The sequence below is a fragment of the Dermochelys coriacea genome, chromosome 1 (assembly GCF_009764565.3).
Source record: "Dermochelys coriacea isolate rDerCor1 chromosome 1, rDerCor1.pri.v4, whole genome shotgun sequence".
NCBI lineage: Eukaryota > Metazoa > Chordata > Testudines > Dermochelyidae > Dermochelys > Dermochelys coriacea.
The window spans coordinates 5,578,257-5,598,632 of NC_050068.2; the positions used below are offsets into that span (position 1 = coordinate 5,578,257).

General features: G+C 46.9%; 2 pseudogenes; one reads left to right on the forward strand and one right to left on the reverse strand.

The window, feature by feature from the left end:
- The first annotated feature begins 15,057 nt into the window (after positions 1-15,057).
- Positions 15,058-16,111, forward strand: LOC119848053 (annotated as a pseudogene).
- Positions 16,112-17,922: 1,811 nt separating this feature from the next.
- On the reverse strand, positions 17,923-18,094 carry LOC119850267 (annotated as a pseudogene).
- Positions 18,095-20,376: the final 2,282 nt, after the last annotated feature.

Below are 20,376 nucleotides of genomic sequence, written 5' to 3' on the forward strand. Positions count from 1 at the left end.
AATTTTCCTCCAGGGCAGATTGGAGAGGCCCTGGAGGTTTTTCGCCTTCCTCTGTAGCATGGGGCATGGTTGACTTGAGGGAGGCTTCTCTGCTCCTTGAAGTCTTTGAATCATGATTTAAGGACTTCAATAGCTCAGACATGGGTGAGGTTTTTCATAGGAGTGGGTGTGTGAGATTCTGTGTCCTGCGCTGTGCAGGAGGTCGGACTAGATGATCAGAATGGTCCCTTCTGACCTTAGTATCTATGAATCTATGAATCTTTTGCATGAAGCATATTCCAGTTACATTATATTCACACTCATTAGCATATTTTCATAAAATCATATAGAGTGCAACATCACACGTGTGTTAATAGTCTGAACTGGCTGTATGTGCCCCACTAACCTCTTGGTGGAAGGAATCAGAAATGCTCATTTGTTTGTCATAGATCTTATGCTGTTAACAGCAAACAGATATTCTCCTTTAGTTCGAACAAGAGGTGCCTGTCTCCTTAGAAAAGGAGAATCTGAGTTCTCTCTCTGCTGGCTGTATAAAGTTGGAAGAGGCAATATGATTTGTGCACGCTGTGTAATGCAATTATGTGGCTGCATAATTATCCCATCCTTTGAAGTAGCCAATTGTCATCCAGACTCTCAACTTTCATTAAATAAAAGATGAAGTCTTCAGGCTTTACGGTTGTGAAGACAACATTCAAAACGTGAACTGAATGTCATGTGATGCAGTGTTGTCTACCTGAGTCTGCAGAGAGCCTGAAACAATAGATCTAGGATTGATGGGAGCTGCTCCCATTGAAATCAATGAGAGCTTAACTCTGACACCTAATGATGACAATTTCTTCGCCTGCATTGTTAACTCTTTCATTGCTGATCCCTTCAGCAGAATCTGTGTGCTTGTCCATTGATGTCGGATGTGGGCAGGTTGCAGTGGGAGCAGCTAGTTGCTCTTGGGAGCTGCAGGAGTGGGGACATGAGGAATCAAGTGCCACCTTTAAAGTAGCCTCTACTCCTTCCCAAAAGGAAATGCATCTTCTCCCAGCACTGGTGCATAGACGGGGTGGATAGAACAAGGCTGCCAGGGGGCTTGGGGTCAACACCCTATAGGGCTCTTGTTCCTACTGACCTTAGCTGCTCTATGTGGAAAACGTGGTGCACTGAAGTGGCAGTGGAGAGAATGGAAGGGCAGTGGGCCTGGGGAGTGATGGAACAGGGCGCTCTTTGGCCCCCCAGGGCTGCACTCATTTCAAGTGGCAGAGGGTGCAGAGAGGGAGAGGGCAGCACATTCTTGGCCTCCTCAAAACCTCAAGTAGCAGATTAGTGCCAGCCAGGAGCAGGAGAATCCCAGCAGCCTCGGCTCCTGGGCAAGAAATGCCTTCTTTGAGGGTTAGGCGGCTCCTGTCTGGCCAGAGCAGGGCAGGCCTTTGAGGGAACACTTATCCCCATTGTACATATGGGCAACTGAGGCCCAGGGAAGCTCCGTGCTGTGGCAAGGTCACGCAGGGAGTGTGCAGCAGAGCAGGGAATCCGAAAGTTTTGGCTCGCACTCTCACCACCGGGCCACCCGTCCTGATGGGTTTGGACACCCCTCAGCCATCAACTTGTGCTCCAGAGTCAGCTTCTTCCTGGCTGGCGAAGGCCAGGAGAAAAGAACTGGACCCACTGCTGGGAGAGATTGTCAGAGCCTCCTTGGTGGAGGGCAGGTTGCCCGCTCCCCTGAACAAAGTCTCTGTATTTCCTGCGCTCCAGACACCATCGCTCAGCATGGACACTCTGGCCAAAATCTCCCTGTATCGCACCTCCTGGGTTTGGTTAAGATCACTGCAAAGGTGGGGGGACACAAGTCTCACTGACTTTAGGTTTCAGAGTAGTAGCCGTGTTAGTCTGTATTCACAAAAAGAAAAGGAGGACTTGTGGCACCTTAGAGACTAACAAATTTATTAGAGCATAAGCTTTCGCGAGCTACAGCTCACTTCATCGGATGCATGGTCTCTTGACAGGCCCACCCATGGGCTGGCGGGGAGCACATTGTGTTGCGTTGCTCCATAGGTCCCCAGCCTATCAGGTACCAGCTCTGCTGTGTGGATGACGCACAGTGTGAAGGTTTGTCTGCCTGTGGCATCCACTCGGGGACGGAGCCATCTGTGCAGACTGATGGGGCAGGAGACTGCCATGTGCACACGCTGCCCTCGTGAGAGAGGAAGGATAGGGGCCCGATCAGGAGCCAAGGGTGGCAGAAGACAGTGGTGGCACCAAAACACAAACACAAAGAAACCAAACCTCCTTTTCGTATTTCCCCTTAAAATCGCATGCCTGAGTTTGGTGAAGGACATGGATGGTGCTGGGCATTTCCTGCTTTACATGTGTTTTGAGAAGAGGAGTGCAGGAGAGGGACCACTTTGTTATTGGTCCTTGTAGGAGTTGCAGGGTGTTTATAAGGGACCAGCACGCTGCTGGATTTGCCCCGGGCTACCATTTCCCATTCATGCCAGTCCAGCTTGGGACCTGAAACTTGACAGATTTCGAGGGGAAGCAAAGAGCACATTTTTAACAGGGAGGGGAACTAACCATAGGAACAAGCTCCCAAGGGCTATGGGGGTGGAGTCTCAATGCTGGATGCCTTCCTAGAAGAAACGCTCTGGCTCACCCAGAAGTCCTGGGCTTGATGCAGGAACTGCTGGCTGGAGCTCTGTGGTCAGTGTTACACAGGAGGGCAGGCGAGTCGGTTACAAAGGGCTCTTCTGGGCTCAAAATCTACGGAGCTATGAAAGTTGCATACAGTTGTGTTGCCGTCACGCTGCCTGTATCACCCCTCTCCCATCAACCCCTCCTCAGCCTCCGTTTCACCACATCCAGGTCACACTTCTTGTCCTTCCCTTCCAGGCCCGTCCAGGCTCTGCACTTTTGTCTCCTTTCACATTGCCGGGCTGCTTCCTCCACTCCAGCACTGATGCCAGCTTTGTCCTTCTATCGGGCAGCATCTCCGCACGCTCATCCTCACTGTCCCTTCTACACCAAACCAGCTCGTCCTTCAACGCCACCCTCCCACCAAAGTCAGCCAGTTAAGAATGACTGGCCGGGCATATGGAAACAGTAGGTGCTAATTGCTGCATGCAGGAAGCCATTTTCAGGGCATAGCAACAACTTTATTGAAATTACGGATTTACAAACATCACAAAATACCCTCTGCTCACATGCCAATAGCTGGTGCTGTATCTAATCTATCTATCCCCATACACCTCCTCTATCTATCTATCTATCTATCACACAGATGCTGCTTTTATTATATAGACTTCTCAGAACCGACCTCATCTATAATTATCAGGAAATAAATTGCAAATGTCTATACGTATTAAAACACAAGAATGGCCATACTGGGTCAGACCAAAAGTCCATCTAGCTCGGTATCCTGTCTATCGACAGTGGCCAGTGCCAGGTGTCCCAGAGGGAATGAACAGAACAGGGCATCATCAAGTGATCCCTTCCCTGTCGCCCATTCCCAGCTTCTGGCAAACAAATGATATTAAAAGAACATTCAGATTACGAAGTCAAGCATTGGGTATTGTCTGTGCAACATTAATTCGGCTCCCTTGTGCATATGCGTTATGATACACACTATCATTCCCATAGAACATTCTTTCAAATATAAGGGTTTTTTTTAATGCAATTTCTTAAGTGTTTTAAAAAAATTAAAAATTGAAAAAAACAAACGTCATCACATGGATCCCCACATTAGCAGGGTTGGGAGCTTTAGCTCCACCACTCTGTCCTCCAATATTTGAGCTAACATAGTAACTGATAGCAGTAGAAGACTGTTGCATTCTATGTGGACCTGACACTAGAGGGTGATGGAGACACACACCGTTTCCCAATGGGTTTCACAGCTATTTGCTAGGGATCAGGGGAATGGTGAGACTCAGGAATAATGGTTCTGTAGGGGAATGTGCTGTAAAGACCCCTCGGCCCCTGTCCGCCCCATCCCCCGCCAGCCTCTCCTGCCCCATCCCCTCCCCTGCTGCTATCCCTCCCAGTTCCTGCTCATCTCCTCCTTCCTAGACTGCAGCAGGGAAAGCACTGAGAGCACAGGAGAGGTAAACTCCAGCACAAAGCCTTCCACACCTGCACCTCCTGGTCATCCAGATCGTCTATTTTTCCAGCTTATCCTCCTTCATCGTATATCAGGCAGGGAAGTCTGTATCTCAAGGCGTGCAAGACCTGCTTAGTGCCATATATCTGCTCCTGCCATGTGCCTTTAACCCTATCATCTACAGCATGAAAACCAAAGAGATCAGGGAGAACCTTTGGAAACTGTTCAAGAAAAGGTCTGCCTTAGTCCCCTTTAAACCAGTAGCCATAAGCAAAAAGAGGTAACTCCAGTTCTTACACCATGCCCATCCCCATGGCATCTGGGCTCCTAATTCTGTCTTTGCACTAGCTAATCAAAGAACCAGTTCAAGAATTAATTGCGCTGTTCATACCAATGTGTTTCATCGGTAAAACTTTTGTCATTCTGGGGGGTGTCTTTTCCACTCCCCTGAACAACAAAAGTTTTACCGATGAAAGTCCAGTGTAGACAAAGACTTAGTCAGAAAAATTGGACAAAACTTTTGTAGATTTTTCAACCTGCTTTTCAAGCAGCTCCAGCGCTGGTCAAAATCTTTGGGATTTTAAATTGAAAAAAAAATTCAAGAAAATTTTCACAATTTCTTTTTCTCTCCCACCCACCCGCACCCCAAGTTCTGGGAGAAACTACTCAAAAATGACTGAACCACCTGGCTGTGCCTGCAGCTTTTTGCACCTGCTGCAGGTACGTGAAGAAGGGAATGGACCACGGATAGGAAGGGCCAAGGACAAAAGTGCTTCTGGTCTGTGCTCTGCAGCATCCCTTTATCCTTCTCTACTCAGCCTCCAGCTCTGCCTCAAATCCCACCACTTACACAGGACATGTCCTGAAGGTAGATCAGCAACAGCACACACACATCTGTGCACAGGTGGTTCACTTGTGTTTAGGAATTACCATAATGAACATAAGAATGGCCATACTGGGTCAGACCAAGGGTCCATCTAGCTTCATATCCTGTCTTCCAACAGTGGCCAATGCCAGGTGCCCCAGAGGGAATGAACAGAACAGGTAACCAGCGAGCGATCTATCTCCTGTCGTCCAGTCCCAGCTTCTGGCAAACAGAGACTATGGATCAGAGCCAAGGTCCAGGTAGCCCATAGCCCTGTTTTCTTCAGTGGCAGTACCAGCTGCCATTCCAGAGGAAAGTCTAAGAACCCCACTGTAGGAAGATGTGAGATAATCTGCCCCCCTCCCCACCCCAATTAAGGTCTCATCCTAGCTCCTAATAATAATCTCTGTTACTATTTATTTCTTTTACCATTGTGCCCAGTAGCCCTAATCATGGCCCAGGACCACATTATGCTCGGTGCTGTTCAAACACAGAAGAAAAAGACATTCCCTGCCCCCAAAACCTTACAATATAAAAATAGAAAAAAAATGACAACAAATAGAGCCAGGCACACCGATGGTGGGGAGGGGCACAAGGAAACAATGAGATAATATGGCTCTATCAGGAGCTCTTCAGTGAGCTGAAAATCAACAAGGAACCCCACAAAAAGGGGAAACATGGATTCATTGAAAATTCACAAAAAGAAAAGGAGTACTTGTGGCACCTTAGAGACTAACAAATTTATTAGAGCATAAGCTTTCGTGAGCTACAGCTCACTTCATCGGATGCATTTGGTGGAAAAAACAGAGGAGAGATTTATATACACACACAGAGAGAACATGAAACAATGGGTTTATCATACACACTGTAAGGAGAGTGATCACTTAAGATAAGCCATCACCAACAGCAGGGGGGGGAAAGGAGGAAAACCTTTCTTGGTGACAAGCAAGGTAGGCTAATTCCAGCAGTTAACAAGAATATCAGAGGAACAGTGGGGGGTGGGGTGGGGGGGAGAAATACCATGGGGAAATAGTTTTACTTTGTGTAATGACTCATCCATTCCCAGTCTCTATTCAAGCCTAAGTTAATTGTATCCAGTTTGCAAATTAATTCCAATTCAGCAGTCTCTCGTTGGAGTCTGTTTTTGAAGCTTTTTTGTTGAAGGATAGCCACTCTTAGGTCTGTGATCGAGTGACCAGAGAGATTGAAGTGTTCTCCAACTGGTTTTTGAATGTTATAATTCTTGACGTCTGAGTTGTGTCCATTCATTCTTTTACGTAGAGACTGTCCAGTTTGGCCAATGTACATGGCAGAGGGGCATTGCTGGCACATGATGGCATATATCACATTGGTAGATGCACACAGTGTGTATGATAAACCCATTGTTTCATGTTCTCTGTGTGTGTGTATATAAATCTCTCCTCTGTTTTTTCCACCAAATGCATCCGATGAAGTGAGCTGTAGCTCACGAAAGCTTATGCTCTAATAAATTTGTTAGTCTCTAAGGTGCCACAAGTACTCCTTTTCTTTTTGCGAATACAGACTAACACGGCTGCTACTCTGAAACCTGTGATTATGCAAGGCACTGAATTAAGCCGTATAGAGTGGAAATCTGTCAACTTCATGAAAAAACTCGCACAGATACAGACAGACATCATCTTCCTCTCCAAATGCAAACAGATGGACATCATACCGAAAGGACTGAAGGTAAAAAATCCATTACAATCTACATACCACACAGACTATGCTGACAGCTTGTGCCACACACTCTCAAGGAAACTGCGGAACCACCTGATCACATCCTCTACAGCAAACAGGGAAAGATTAAGAATGAGCTCTCCAAACTGGATACTCTCATAAAGAACCAACCTTCCACACAAACTTCCTCGTGGCTGGACTTTACAAAAACTAGACAAGCCATTTACAAAACACACTTTGATTCTCTACAAAAGAAAAAGGACACTAAGCTATCTAAACTACTATATGCCACAAGGGGCCACAACAATGGTTCCCGTAACCCACCCAGCAATATTGTTAATCTATCCAACAATACTCTTAGCCCAGCGGAAGAATCTGTCCTATCTCGGGGCCTCTCCTTTTGCCCGTCCACCCCCACGAACATGATACAGTTCTGTGGTGACCTAGAATCCTATTTTCGACGTCTCAGACTCAAGGAATATTTCCAACACACCTCTGACCAACATATTAACCCACAGAGACCTTCCTGCCAACACTACAAAAAGAAGGATTCTGGGTGGACTCCTCCTGAAGGTCGAAACAGCAGCCTGGATTTCTACATAGACTGCTTCCGCCGACGTGCACGAGCTGAAATTGTGGAAAAGCAGCATCACTTGCCCCATAACCTCAGCCATGCAGAACACAGTGCCATCCACAGCCTCAGAAACAACTCTGACATCATAATCAAAAAGGCTGACAAAGGAGGTGCTGTCGTCATCATGAATAGGTCGGAGTATGAACAAGAGGCTACTAGGCAGCTCTCCAACACCACTTTCTACAAGCCATTACCCTCTGATCCCACTGAGAGTTACCAAAAGAAACAACAACATTTGCTCAAGAAACTCCCTGAAAAAGCACAAGAACAAATCCGCACAGACACACCCCTGGAGCCCCGACCTGGGGTATTCTATCTGCTACCCAAGATCCATAAACCTGGAAATCCTGGACGCCCCATCATCTCAGGCATTGGCACCCTGACAGCAGGATTGTCTGGCTATGTAGACTCCCTCCTCAGGCCCTTCGTTACCAGCACTCCCAGCTATCTTCGAGACACCACCGATTTCCTGAGGAAACTACAGTCCATTGGTGATCTTCCTAAAAACACCATCCTAGCCACTATGGATGTAGAAGCCTCTACACCAACACTCCACACAAAGATGGACTACAAGCCGTCAGGAACAGTATCCCCTATACTGTCACGGCTAACCTGGTGGCAGAACTTTGTGACTTTGTCCTGACCCATAACTATTTCACATTTGGTGACAATGTATACCTTCAAATCAGCGGCACTGCAATGGGTACCCGCATGGCCCCACAGTATGCCAACATTTTTATGGCTGACTTAGAACAACGCTTCCTCAGCTCTCGTCCCCTAATGCCCCTACTCTACTTGCGCTACATTGATGACATCTTCATCATCTGGACCCATGGAAAAGAAGCTCTTGAGGAATTCCATCATGATTTCAACAATTTCCATCCCACCATCAACCTCAGCCTGGACCAGTCCACACAAGAGATCCACTTCCTGGACACTACGGTGCTAATAAGCGATGGTCACATAAACACCACCCTATATCGGAAACCTACTGACCGCTATTCCTACCTACATGCCTCTAGCTTTCATCCAGATCATACCACTCGATCCATTGTCTACAGCCAAGCGCTACGATATAACCGCATTTGCTCCAACCCCTCAGACAGAGACAACACCTACAAGATCTCTATCATGCATTCCTACAACTACAATACCCACCTGCTGAAGTGAAGAAACAGATTGACAGAGCCAGAAGAGTACCCAGAAGTCACCTACTACAGGACAGGCCCAACAAAGAAAACAACAGAACGCCACTAGCCATCACCTTCAGCCCCCAACTAAAACCTCTCCAACGCATCATCAAGGATCTACAACCTATCCTGAAGGACGAGCCATCGCTCTCTCAGATCTTGGGAGACAGACCAGTCCTTGCTTACAGACAGCCCCCCAATCTGAAGCAAATACTCACCAGCAACCACACACCACACAACAGAACCACTAACCCAGGAACCTATCCTTGCAACAAAGCCCGTTGCCAACTCTGTCCACATATCTATTCAGGGGATACCATCATAGGGCCTAATCACATCAGCCACACTATCAGAGGCTCGTTCACCTGCGCATCTACCAATGTGATATATGCCATCATGTGCCAGCAATGCCCCTCTGCCATGTACATTGGCCAAACTGGACAGTCTCTACGTAAAAGAATGAATGGACACAAATCAGACGTCAAGAATTATAACATTCAAAAACCAGTTGGAGAACACTTCAATCTCTCTGGTCACTCGATCACAGACCTAAGAGTGGCTATCCTTCAACAAAAAAGCTTCAAAAACAGACTCCAACGAGAGACTGCTGAATTGGAATTAATTTGCAAACTGGATACAATTAACTTAGGCTTGAATAGAGACTGGGAATGGATGAGTCATTACACAAAGTAAAACTATTTCCCCATGGTATTTCTCCCTCCCACCCCACCCCCCACTGTTCCTCTGATATTCTTGTTAACTGCTGGAATTAGCCTACCTGCTTGTCACCATGAAAGGTTTTCCTCCTTCCCCCCCCCTGCTGTTGGTGATGGCTTATCTTAAGTGATCACTCTCCTTACAGTGTGTATGATAAACCCATTGTTTCATGTTCTCTGTGTGTGTGTATATAAATCTCTCCTCTGTTTTTTCCACCAAATGCATCCGATGAAGTGAGCTGTAGCTCACGAAAGCTTATGCTCTAATAAATTTGTTAGTCTCTAAGGTGCCACAAGTACTCCTTTTCTTTTTGCGAATACAGACTAACACGGCTGCTACTCTGAAACCTATTGAAAATTCAAAACACTACACCAGTGTTTGCTATCATCATGCATCATGGACTAGTACTAGATATCGGGGCCCAGTAACAGAGATCATCATGTTTCCATGATCATCAAATCTCCATGAAAACATGGACCAATTGCTAAGGATGAGTACAAAAGAATAGCACAAGCATGTGGGGACAGAATCAGAAAGGCTGGACGAGTTACTCCTGGCAAGGGACATAAAAGGCAAAAAGAAGAGGTTCTTTAAATGCATTAGGAGTAAGAAGAAGATGAAAGAAAGTGGAGGCCCTCTACTTAGTGGGGAGGAGACCTAATAACTGATGACATCCAGAAGGCTGAAGTATTTCATGTCTGTTTTTGCTTCAGTCTTCACCAAAAAGGTTAATTGTGACCAGATGCTTAACATATTTAATATTAACAAGAAGTGGGGAACCGGAAGGAACACAAGCCAAAATAGAGAAAGAGCAGGTTAAAGAATATTTAGCTAAATTAGATGTATTCAAGTTGGCAAAGCCTGACTAAATTCACCCTATAGTACTTAAAAAACTAGCTGAAGCAATCTTGAACCATTAGCAATTATCTTTGAGAACTCATGCAGAACAGGTGAGGTCCCAGAGGACTTGAGAAGGGCAAACCTAAAACCTATCTTTTAAAAAGGGAACAAAGAGGATCCAGAGGATTATAGACAAGTCGGTCTGACTTTAATACTTGACTTCAATACCTTCATTAATGATCTGGAGGATGGCATGGATTACACCTTCAGAAAGTTTTCAGATGACACTAAGCTGGGAGGAGTGGTAGATATACTGGAGGGTAGGGATAGGATACAAAGGCACCTAGACAAATCAGAGGATTGGGCCAAAAGAAATCTGATGAGGTTAAACAAGGACAAGTACAGAGAACTGCACTTAGGACAAAAGAATCCCATGCACTGCTACAGACTAGGGACCGAGTGGCTAGGCAGCAGTTCTGCAGAAACAGACCTAGGGGTTACAGTGGACGAGAAGCTGGACATAAGTCAACAGTGCGCCCTTGTTGCCAAGAAGGCTAACAGCATTTTGGGCTGTATAGGTAGGAGCATTGCCAGCAGATCGACGGACGTGATCATTCCCCTCTATTCGGCATTGGTGAGGCCTCATCGGGAGTACTGTGTCCAGTTTTGGGACCCACACTAAAAGAAGCATGTGGAAAAATTGGAAAGAGTCCAGCGGAGGGCAACAAAAGTGAAAGATATGAAAGATACTGGAACAAATTATTAAACAATCAATTTGCAAGCATCTCAAGGATAACCGGCTTGTAAGGAATAGACAGCATGGCTTTCATAGAATCATAGAATATCTGGGTTGGAAGGGACCTCAGGAGATCATCTAGGCCACCCCCCTGCTCAAAGCAGGACCAATCTCCAATTTTTGCCCCAGATCCCTAAATGGCCCCCTCAAGGACTGAACTCTCATCCCTGGGTTTAGCAGGCCAATGCTCAAACCACTGAGCTATCCCTCCCCCTCCTGTGCTTTGTCAAATGCAAAGCATGCCATACCAACCTAATTTCCATCTCTGATGGGATGACTTGTCTAGTGGATGGGGCGACGCTGTAGATGTGCTGGGTATTTTGATATTTTGTTAGCTTGATATTAGTAAAACTAAATGTATAATCACAATAAAAAAAACAGTAAGAGGACCCCAAAAAATGCCACTGTGGCTAAACAGTGGAGCAAATGAGGTGGTTAGAGACAAAAAGACATCATTTAAAAACTGGAGCTCACATCCTACTAAGAACAATAAAACAGAGCATAAACTCTGGCAAGTCCAGGGATGAGGGGTTTGGGAGGGGACTCTGGGCTAGGCCAGGGGGTTGCAGTATGGGATGGGGTGCGGGGTCCTGGCAGCACTTACTGCCGCTCTGAGGAAGCAGCCGCCAGATCCCTGGGGCCTCTAGGCGCATGGGCAGCCAAGTGGCTCTGCGCGGTGAGTGCTGCCTTCGCGCCCGCACAGCTGCCTGCAGCTCCTGTTGGCCACAGTTCCCAGCCAATAGGAGCTGCAGAGCTGGTACTCAATGCACAGTCAACCCGTGGAACTCCTTTTCAGAGCATATTGTGAAGGCCAAGACTATAACAGGGTCCAAAAAAGAACTAGATAAATTCATGCAGGATAGGTCCATCAATGGCTATTAGGCAGGATGGGCATGGATGGTGTCCCTAGCCTCTGTTTGCTAGAAGCTGGGAATAGGTGACGGGGTGGATCACTTGATGATTCCCTGTTCTGTTCATTCCCTCTGGGGCATTGGCTGCTGTAAGAAGACAGGATACTGGGCTAGATGGACCTTTGGTCTGACACAGTATGGCCATTCTTATGTACTTGGGGCGGGGCAGTGCGTGAAGCCTCCCTGGCCACCCATGCACCTAGGGGCTGCAAGGACCTGCCGGCCGCTTCCAGGAGCCATGTGGAGCTAAGGCTGGCAGGGATCCTGCCTAAGCCCCAGGCCCCTGCTGTACCACTGACCAGACCTTTAATGGCCCGGTCGGTGGTGCCGATCGGAGCCACCAGTGTCCCCTTTCGACCAGATGTTCCGAAAACTGGATGCCTGGCAACCCTGGATGAAATCAATAGACAGAAGGTTTAAAACAAATAAAAGGAAGTACGTCTTCACACAATGCACAGTCAGCCTGCAGCACCTGGTGTCCTGCATCTAGTTCTGGGCACCACACTTTAGGAAAGATGGAGACAAACTGGAGAGAGTCCAGAGAAGAGCAACAAAAATGATACATGGTGTTGAAAATCTGGCCTATGAGGAAAGGTTTAAAAAAACTGGACATGTTTTGTTTTGAGAAAAGAAGACTGAGGGGGGACCAGATAATGGGCATCAAATACATTAAGGGCTGTTCTAAAGAGGACAGGGATCAATTGTTCTCCATGTCCACTGAAGGTCGGACTAGAAGCAATGGGCCTAATCTGCAACAAGGGAGATTCAGGTTAGAATTAGAAAAATCTTCCTAACTCTCAGGGGAGTTGAGTTCTGCAACAGGCTTCCAAGGGAGGTGGGGGAATCCCCATCACTGGAGGTTTTTAAGACCAGGCTGGACAAACACCTGCCAGGGCTGCTCTAGATTCACTTGGCCCTGCCTCAGCGCAGGGGGCTGGACTAGATGACCTCTCGAGGTCCCTTCCAGCCCCACATGTCTACGATTCTAACAGTGTTGGTGAACATGATCAGCAGTGGCGTCAGCACACCCAGACCCACAAGCAACCGCACAACAACAAACCAGTCTGCAACAGAGGATAGCAATTTCTAATGGCCAAGGCGTTGTTGTTATAAACCACTGACACTGGATGGGATGGAGAATTGCTACATGCCTGTGCCATACAGAGCCCAAGTCTCGTACGTCTCTGATTCAACTATAGTGACATCAGCTCCACAGGGGTTTCTAAGAGGAGCATAAATACCCTGTGTGCCTCAGCTCCTTTCACTCAATACCTGAACTAAAGACAGTCTCCTCGCTGCCCTGGCCAGGTGAGCTGGATCGGAATTATCTCAGCAGTGTTTCTAAGAGCCGCTCTGTACGCTTTACATCTTGCCAGGGACTATTAAAGGACTGTAAGTAGTCTCTGGATTTTTTAGGTGACAGATCTGAGAAACTGTCTCAGATTGAGGTATCATTAGAGGAGGTTTGGGAACAAACTAATAAACTAAACCGCAATAAGTCACCAGGACCAGATGGGATTCACCCAAGAGTTCTGAAGGAACTCAAATGTGAAATTGCAGAAGTACTAATTGTAGTTTGTAACCTATCATTTAAATCAACTTCTGCACCAGATGACTGGAGGGTAGCTAATGTGTCGCCAATTTTTAAAAAGGGCTCCAGAGGTGATCCCGGCAATTACAGGCCTGTAACCCTGACTTCAGTACCAGGCAAACTGCCTGAAACTATAATGATGAACAATATTGTCAGACACATAGATGAACATAATTTGTTGGGGAACAGTCAATATGGTTTATGTACAGGGCAATCATGCCTTACCAATCTACTAGAATTCTTTGAGGGGGTCAACAAGCGTGTGGACCAAGGGGATCCAGTCGACATTGTGTACTTAGATTTTCAGAAAACTTTTGACAAGGTCCCTCACCAAAGGCTCTTACACAAAGTAAGCTGCCATGGGATAAGAGGGAAGGAGCTCTTATGGATTGGTAACTGGTTAAAAGACAGGAAACAAAGGTAGGAATAAATGGTCAATTTTCAGAATGGAGAGAGGTAAATAGTGGCGTCCCCCAGGGGTATGTTCTGGGACCGACCCGTCCTATTCAACATATTCATAAATGATCTGAAAAAAGGAGTAAACAGTGAGGTGGCAAAATTTGCAGATGATACAAAATTACTAAAGATAGTTAAGACCCAGGCAGACTGCGAGGAGCTGCATAAGGATCTCACAAAACTGGGTGACTGGGCAACAAAATGGCAGATGAAATTTAATGTTGATAAATGCAAAATAAAGCCCATTGGAAATCATAATCCCAACAATCCCAACATTAGCGGTTACCACCCAAGGAAGAGATCGTGGAGTCACTGTGGAGAGTTCTCTGAAAACGTCCACTCAGTGAGCAGCAGCAGCCAAAAAAGCGAACAGAATGCAAAGAATCATTAAGAAAGGGATAATAGGACAGGAAATATCATGTTGCCTCTATATAAATCCATGGTATGCCCATCTCTTGAATACTGTGTGCAGATGTGGTCGCCCCATCTCAAAAAAGATACATTGGAATTGGAAAAGGTTCAGAAAAGGGCAACAAAAATTATTCGGGGTATGGAACAGCTTCTGTATGAGGCGAGATTAATAAGACTGAGACTTTTCAGCTTGGAAAAGAGATGACTAAGGGGAGAGATGATTGTGGTCTATAAATCATGACTGGTGTAGAGAAAGTAGATAGGGAAGTGTTGTTTACTACTCATAACACAAGAACTAGGGATCACCAAATGAAATTAATAGACAGCAGGTTTAAAACAAACAAAAGGAAGTATTTCTTCACACAACGCACAGTCAACCTCTGGAACTCCTTGCCAGAGGATGTTGTGAAGGCCAAGACCATAACCGGGTTCAAAAAAGAACTAGATGAATTCATGGAGGATAGGTCCATCAATGGCTATTAGCCAGGATGGGAAGGAATGGTGTCCCTAGCCTCTGTTTGCCAGAAGCTGGGAATGAGTGACTGGGGATGGATCATTTGATGATTACCTGTTCTGTTCATTCTTCTGAGGCACCTGGCACTGGCCACTGTCAGAAGGCAGGATACTGGGCTAGATGGACCTTTGGTCTGACCCAGTAGGGATGTTCTTATGTTAATACTAATAATGTTGTCAGGATACTGGAGCTGAGATACCACAGGCATGGGGGCATTATAAAGGCAGACAGATCCGCTCTGCAAACCAGCCATTCATTCTGTAGCTATTATAACATGTCAGAAATATTCTAACTTGGAAAGATGGCATCCCTCCCTTCAGAGCTCTGCAATCCCCGCACTGCCCAGCCCCAGCATGACAGGAGAGAGACGAAGCCCAGAAGCGAATCTCTCCTACACAGATTTCATCCTGCTTGGATTCCCTGGACTGCAGGAGTTTCACCGCCTCCTCTTCATTCCATTCTTCTGCCTTTACCTGGTGAATGTGGTGGCAAATTGCACAGTTATCTACACCATTCGGGTGGAGGAGAGCCTTCACTCCCCCATGTACCTGATGATCTCGCTTCTCTCTGCCGTGGGTCTCTGCAGCACCAACGCCATCATGCCCCAGATGTTGCTGGGCTTCTTGTTCCATTCCAGCCGTGTCTCCCTGCCTGGCTGCCTGGCCCAGATGTTTTTCATCTACCTGATAATCATAATGGACTCCTCTGTTCTTCTGATGATGGCTCTGGACAGGTACGTCGCCATCTGCAAGCCGCTGCACTACATTAACATCATGTCCAAGCGCCTGCTGGTAATGCTGACCCTCGCTGCCCTGATCCATCTCTGTGGTCTGCCCCATGGTCATTCTAGCCTCCAGGCTGCCTTTCTGCCAGTCCAATGTCATCCAGCATTTCGCATGTGAGCACATGGCTCTGCTGAGTCTGGCCTGCAGAAGCACATCCCACAACAGCATCTTGGGCATGGTGGCGGGAGCCATCATCATCATCTTCGATACAGTCTGTATCCTGGCCTCCTACACCTTCATCATCCACACGGCCCTGCAAATCGCCTCAGGCAGCCTACGGCGTAAAGCCTTCCATACCTGCAGCACCCAGCTGCTGGTGATGTTCTTCATATATTCTTCCTGCCTCTTCTCCTCCATCGCGTACCGGGCTGGCCAGGCCATCTCACAGGACATGCATAACCTGCTGAGCGCCATCTACCTGCTGCTCCCATCCACCATCAACCCCATCATTTACGGTGTGAGGACGAAGGAGATCAAGCAGCGTGTCCTGAGGTCCTTCAGGAGAAGGCAAGTCGCTGGTGCTGAGCCACATAAGGCATTCCCTGCTCAGGATGACAAGGCTCTGCCCTCCGTCGCCAAGAAAGAGGATATAGGAACTGCCACAAAGGGCACTGGAGAATAGAGGTGTAACTGGTAATAGAGGAATCGTTCTCCTGCAGAAGCTGAGCACCTTCAACTCCCCGTGACTGTGCTGGGAGCTGGAGGCACTCAGCGCCTTGCAGGGCTGGGACCTTCAGAGCGGACAGACCATACATCTGATCACAGCAGCCCAGTGACGCGTGTACATGGACGCTCTGGTATCTCGAGACCCCTCCCTGGAACCAGCACGCCTTTCTTTAGCGTGTGCCATCACTATCTGCAAGGCCCTGGAGCAGCTCTGCCTGTTATTTTATTTATACAGCAGCCAACATTTGCTGGGGTCTTTACAAACAGCATGAGGCTGAGACTCAAGGCCCAGAGAGCCGCCATGCCGATTAATTAAATGTAGAATAGGATCATCTTCAATGGTAAGGCGCAGACAGGTTCCTAGCGTTCAGAGACAAAATTTCCTTTCCGGTTTACAATGTTTGAGGAGATGAGGCAGAAGAGACAGCCGGATGCACCGGATCTCATCCCAGGCCACTGCTGTGAACGGCACTTAAAAAGCTTTCACTGAAACACCATGTTGCCTGAAATAACTGTGGAAGTGGAAAAAGGGATAAAGGGAATTTGGACACAGACATCTTAGTTTTCTTAGGAATAGAGCAAGAGTCAGGCCAACTCTAACTCTAATAATGCGAGACTTTAAGGCAGGGCCTGGGCAAGTGGGAAAATCTGTAAGAGATGCTGTTTTGACCTTGTGTTATATAAGAATGGAACACAGACTGTAGCCGGAACTGCTGAGAAAAGTAAGATATCAGAAAGGAATATGTATAAACAAGATGCAGCTACTGATCATTATTCCATGCAACAGAAGGTATAAATGCTTGCCCTAATTGTTTATCTGGCAAAGATCTGCCCAAGGATGGGGGACCCCCTGTCTGACCACAGTCTTCCCTTGCAATTGCGCATAATAAAGTGTCTCTGACTTGTTGCCGACAAACGCAGAGTGAGGACTTGTTTTCTTTCACATAACTGGAAACAGTCAGGGTTGGTTCTTCCCCCTTGCATTCTGCACCCCGAGGCGAGGGACCATGCCCTTTTGCCGGAGCAGGCTCTAGGACTCTGTAAAACTACACTTGATGAGTTGGCTGAAAGCAGAACTGTAACTATGCAGCCTGTCAGTCTCAATGCCGCAGGGGGCTGCATAATCTGTATTTTAAAAGGCCTTTCAACGTCCTGAGGGTGGGAAGAAGAGAGCATTTCATGTGTCAAGAGTCAAACCAGTATGTGGAGAGTGTTCTGTGTTGCCAGGAGCTGCATTACCTCCTTTGCATTTGACTGGAGTTGTATTTCATTTCCTTCTAGGCCACTCCGGTGGAGGTAATAGGAGAGCACTCAGTTTTTTCAGGTCCAGTAAATCAGTGCTCCGTGTCAATAAATTAGCCACCTCCACTATTCAGAATTGTAAGAAGCCCTGCTAGCCACCGGAAGCTATGCTAGGGACGAAACTGGCACAGCATCTAAATAACACCCACCACAACAGGGCCCCAACTTTATGCAGCACTGTTGGGTTTTAACTTAAATGGTGGGGGACATATTCTGCTTAATTAAGGGACACTGGGCAGTCATTGTCTTCTCTGTGGGGTCAATCTCCTCTTCCATAAGGAGCAAGGATGAGAGTTTTGTGCAGGGAGGGTGGGCATTGTGTGTGGGTATTTCCTTATTTCCTGTCGGCCACTTCTTGACTCTCTCTCTCTCTCTAAAGCGCTCTCCGCATCTTTTACTGTAAGAACCAAGGACATTTTAAAAATGCAAAGCTATTTTAAAGGGAAAAGAAATAGAAAAGAATCCTTGGAAAAAAGACCAGCTCTTTCTTCCACAGCTGCTTTGAGGCTGGCAGCAGTACTGGTCAGCACCTCTTCCATCCCCGTTTCAAAAAATCAATTTAATATACAGTCCTCAAATAAAGGATATATCAGCTATTAAACTGATAAGAAAAGATATAACTTAAAACATAATGTGTGTACTTCACGATCCAAGAGACACAGACAAGGCTTTCATCTCAGGGCCAAAAGACCAAAAACATCAAGACACTTGATCACGGACTTTGATAGGCCGAGAGCACTGTGGGTTTTTTTGTCAGTAAATTAAGGAGCATCAGCTCAAAGAGATACACACGCAGTGGCAGCTTTTCAGGAGCTGTAAGTGGTGCCTAGGCCTTGAACTGACACAGGGTGGACTTCACCCTGTGTTCACAGATGCAGACACAAGCATGATTTACACATCCTCTGACCACAAACGGCTGGCACCCTGCATGGAAGTAACCAGATACACATCCAACTGCCTATTTACACACTTGTTGCAATCAAGCTAAGTGCACGTATGTCACACACATGGATTTTTGCACACCCAATTGCATACCTGAGTAGATGCAAAAGTGAGGCCCAAGCAGTGGTTTGTTTGCAGCATGTCCCAACCCGTGCCTGAGCAAGTTATGCATCAGTTAGCTCCACTGCCTCATGTCAAAGCCCAGAGCAGGTGTGGCCAGGGAGTTGTTCTGCATAGGGACAGCGCTATCGGCATACCTAGTATTTACGTGGCACCATATAACAGATTAGAAATAACGTCCACATTTTCAACAGCGAGGACAATTTTCCACTGGAACCATTTACCACGGAATGAGGTGGAGTCTCCCTCATTTGCGGTCTCTATGTTAAGACAGACGCCTTTCTAACAGAGCTGCGATAGTTCAAGCACAAGTAATGGGCTTGACTGAAAAATTACTGGATGAGATTATCTGGGCCCATGTTATGAAAGCTGTCAAACTAAGTGAGCAAAATAGTCCCTTCTGGCCTTCAGATGATGAAAGCTCTGACTGTACCTGCTCAGAAGAACTTGATCTAAATTAAGCAACAAGAGAACACAGAGGAAGGGGGCAGGGGGATAGGACAAAGGCACAGACATAGGAAATGACAGCACCACAGTGGCTTCATGAAATCAGATTGACTAAACGGGTTCTGGACAACACTGCTGTTTTCATTAGACTTTATGGCTCTTCTTTGATGCTTAGCTCCAAACCTCTTGCCAGAAGAGCAGAACATGGGGGTTAAGAAGCACGGAGAAGAAGAATGGCCCAGTGGTTAGGGCATGCACTTAGGACTCATAAGACCCAGGCTCAATTCCTTGCTCAGCCACATACTTCTTAAGTTACCCTGGGCACATCACTTGGCCTCTGTGCCTTAGTTCTCCATCCGTACAATGGGATAACCGCACTGCCTACCTCCCAGGGGTGCTCTGAGGATGAATACATTACAGATTGGGAGGCACTCAGATTCTAGGCTGACATGGCCATAGAAGCACCCTGGGAGATGACTAACATGAAGTTTGGAAAAGTTGAGAGTAAAAATAAACCCCCTCAAGTTTACAACAGAAAGCTCACCAGGGAACGGCCATCTGCTTGGACCTGCAGCCGCAGCAGCCAAAAGGGAAAGAGCGGGAGGTTTAAATGCCCATCAACCTGGGGGAGCGTGGCCATTGATAAGATGGCGGGTATGAGCAGGGGTTTGTTGGGGTGCATGGAATTTAAGAGATAGCAAACACAGGGGTCAGGCAGGTAGATTGCAGAGGCTGGGTCAGGCTCAAGGTGGCAGTGGAGAGCGCTGAGAATGAATCAGTAGCTCTCAGTCCCCCACACTGCCTCACTACAGTCAAAAAGGAAAGCAGTACTTGTGGCACCTTAGAGACTAACAAATTTATTAGAGCATAAGCTTTCGTGAGCTACAGCTCACTTCATCGGATGCATTAGTGGAAGCGCTGCTGGTGAGGACGTGCACCGCCAACAGGAGAGTCGTGTGGACATCAGCCACCACAGTAAATGATGCAGTGGCTACAAGTCAACTTAACATAGGTTGACTTATCTTTGTAGTGTAGATATAGCCTTAGTGTCTAGCAAAGTTATGAATTTAAGCTTGCTGCTTGTCTTCGGAAGGTGTTGTGCAGGTTTCCATTAAGGATGAGAACAGGACAGATATAGAGAATGATAGCTTTGTGAAAAGCGTTCACCCACAGGTGAAATGGCGTGACTGGACAAGTGCTGACAGGCCACTTCACCTTGAATAGTCCCTTGAAATGTGCTAACTACTTAATCTAACTCTGTTCCACTTTATGTTCAGCTGTGACCAAGCACATTTCCCAGACCTGAAGAGCTCTGTGTAAGCTCACAAGCTTGTCTCTCTTGCCAACAGAAGCTGGCCTCATAAAAGACATCCCCTCACCCACCTTGTCTCTCTAAGGGTACGTCTACAC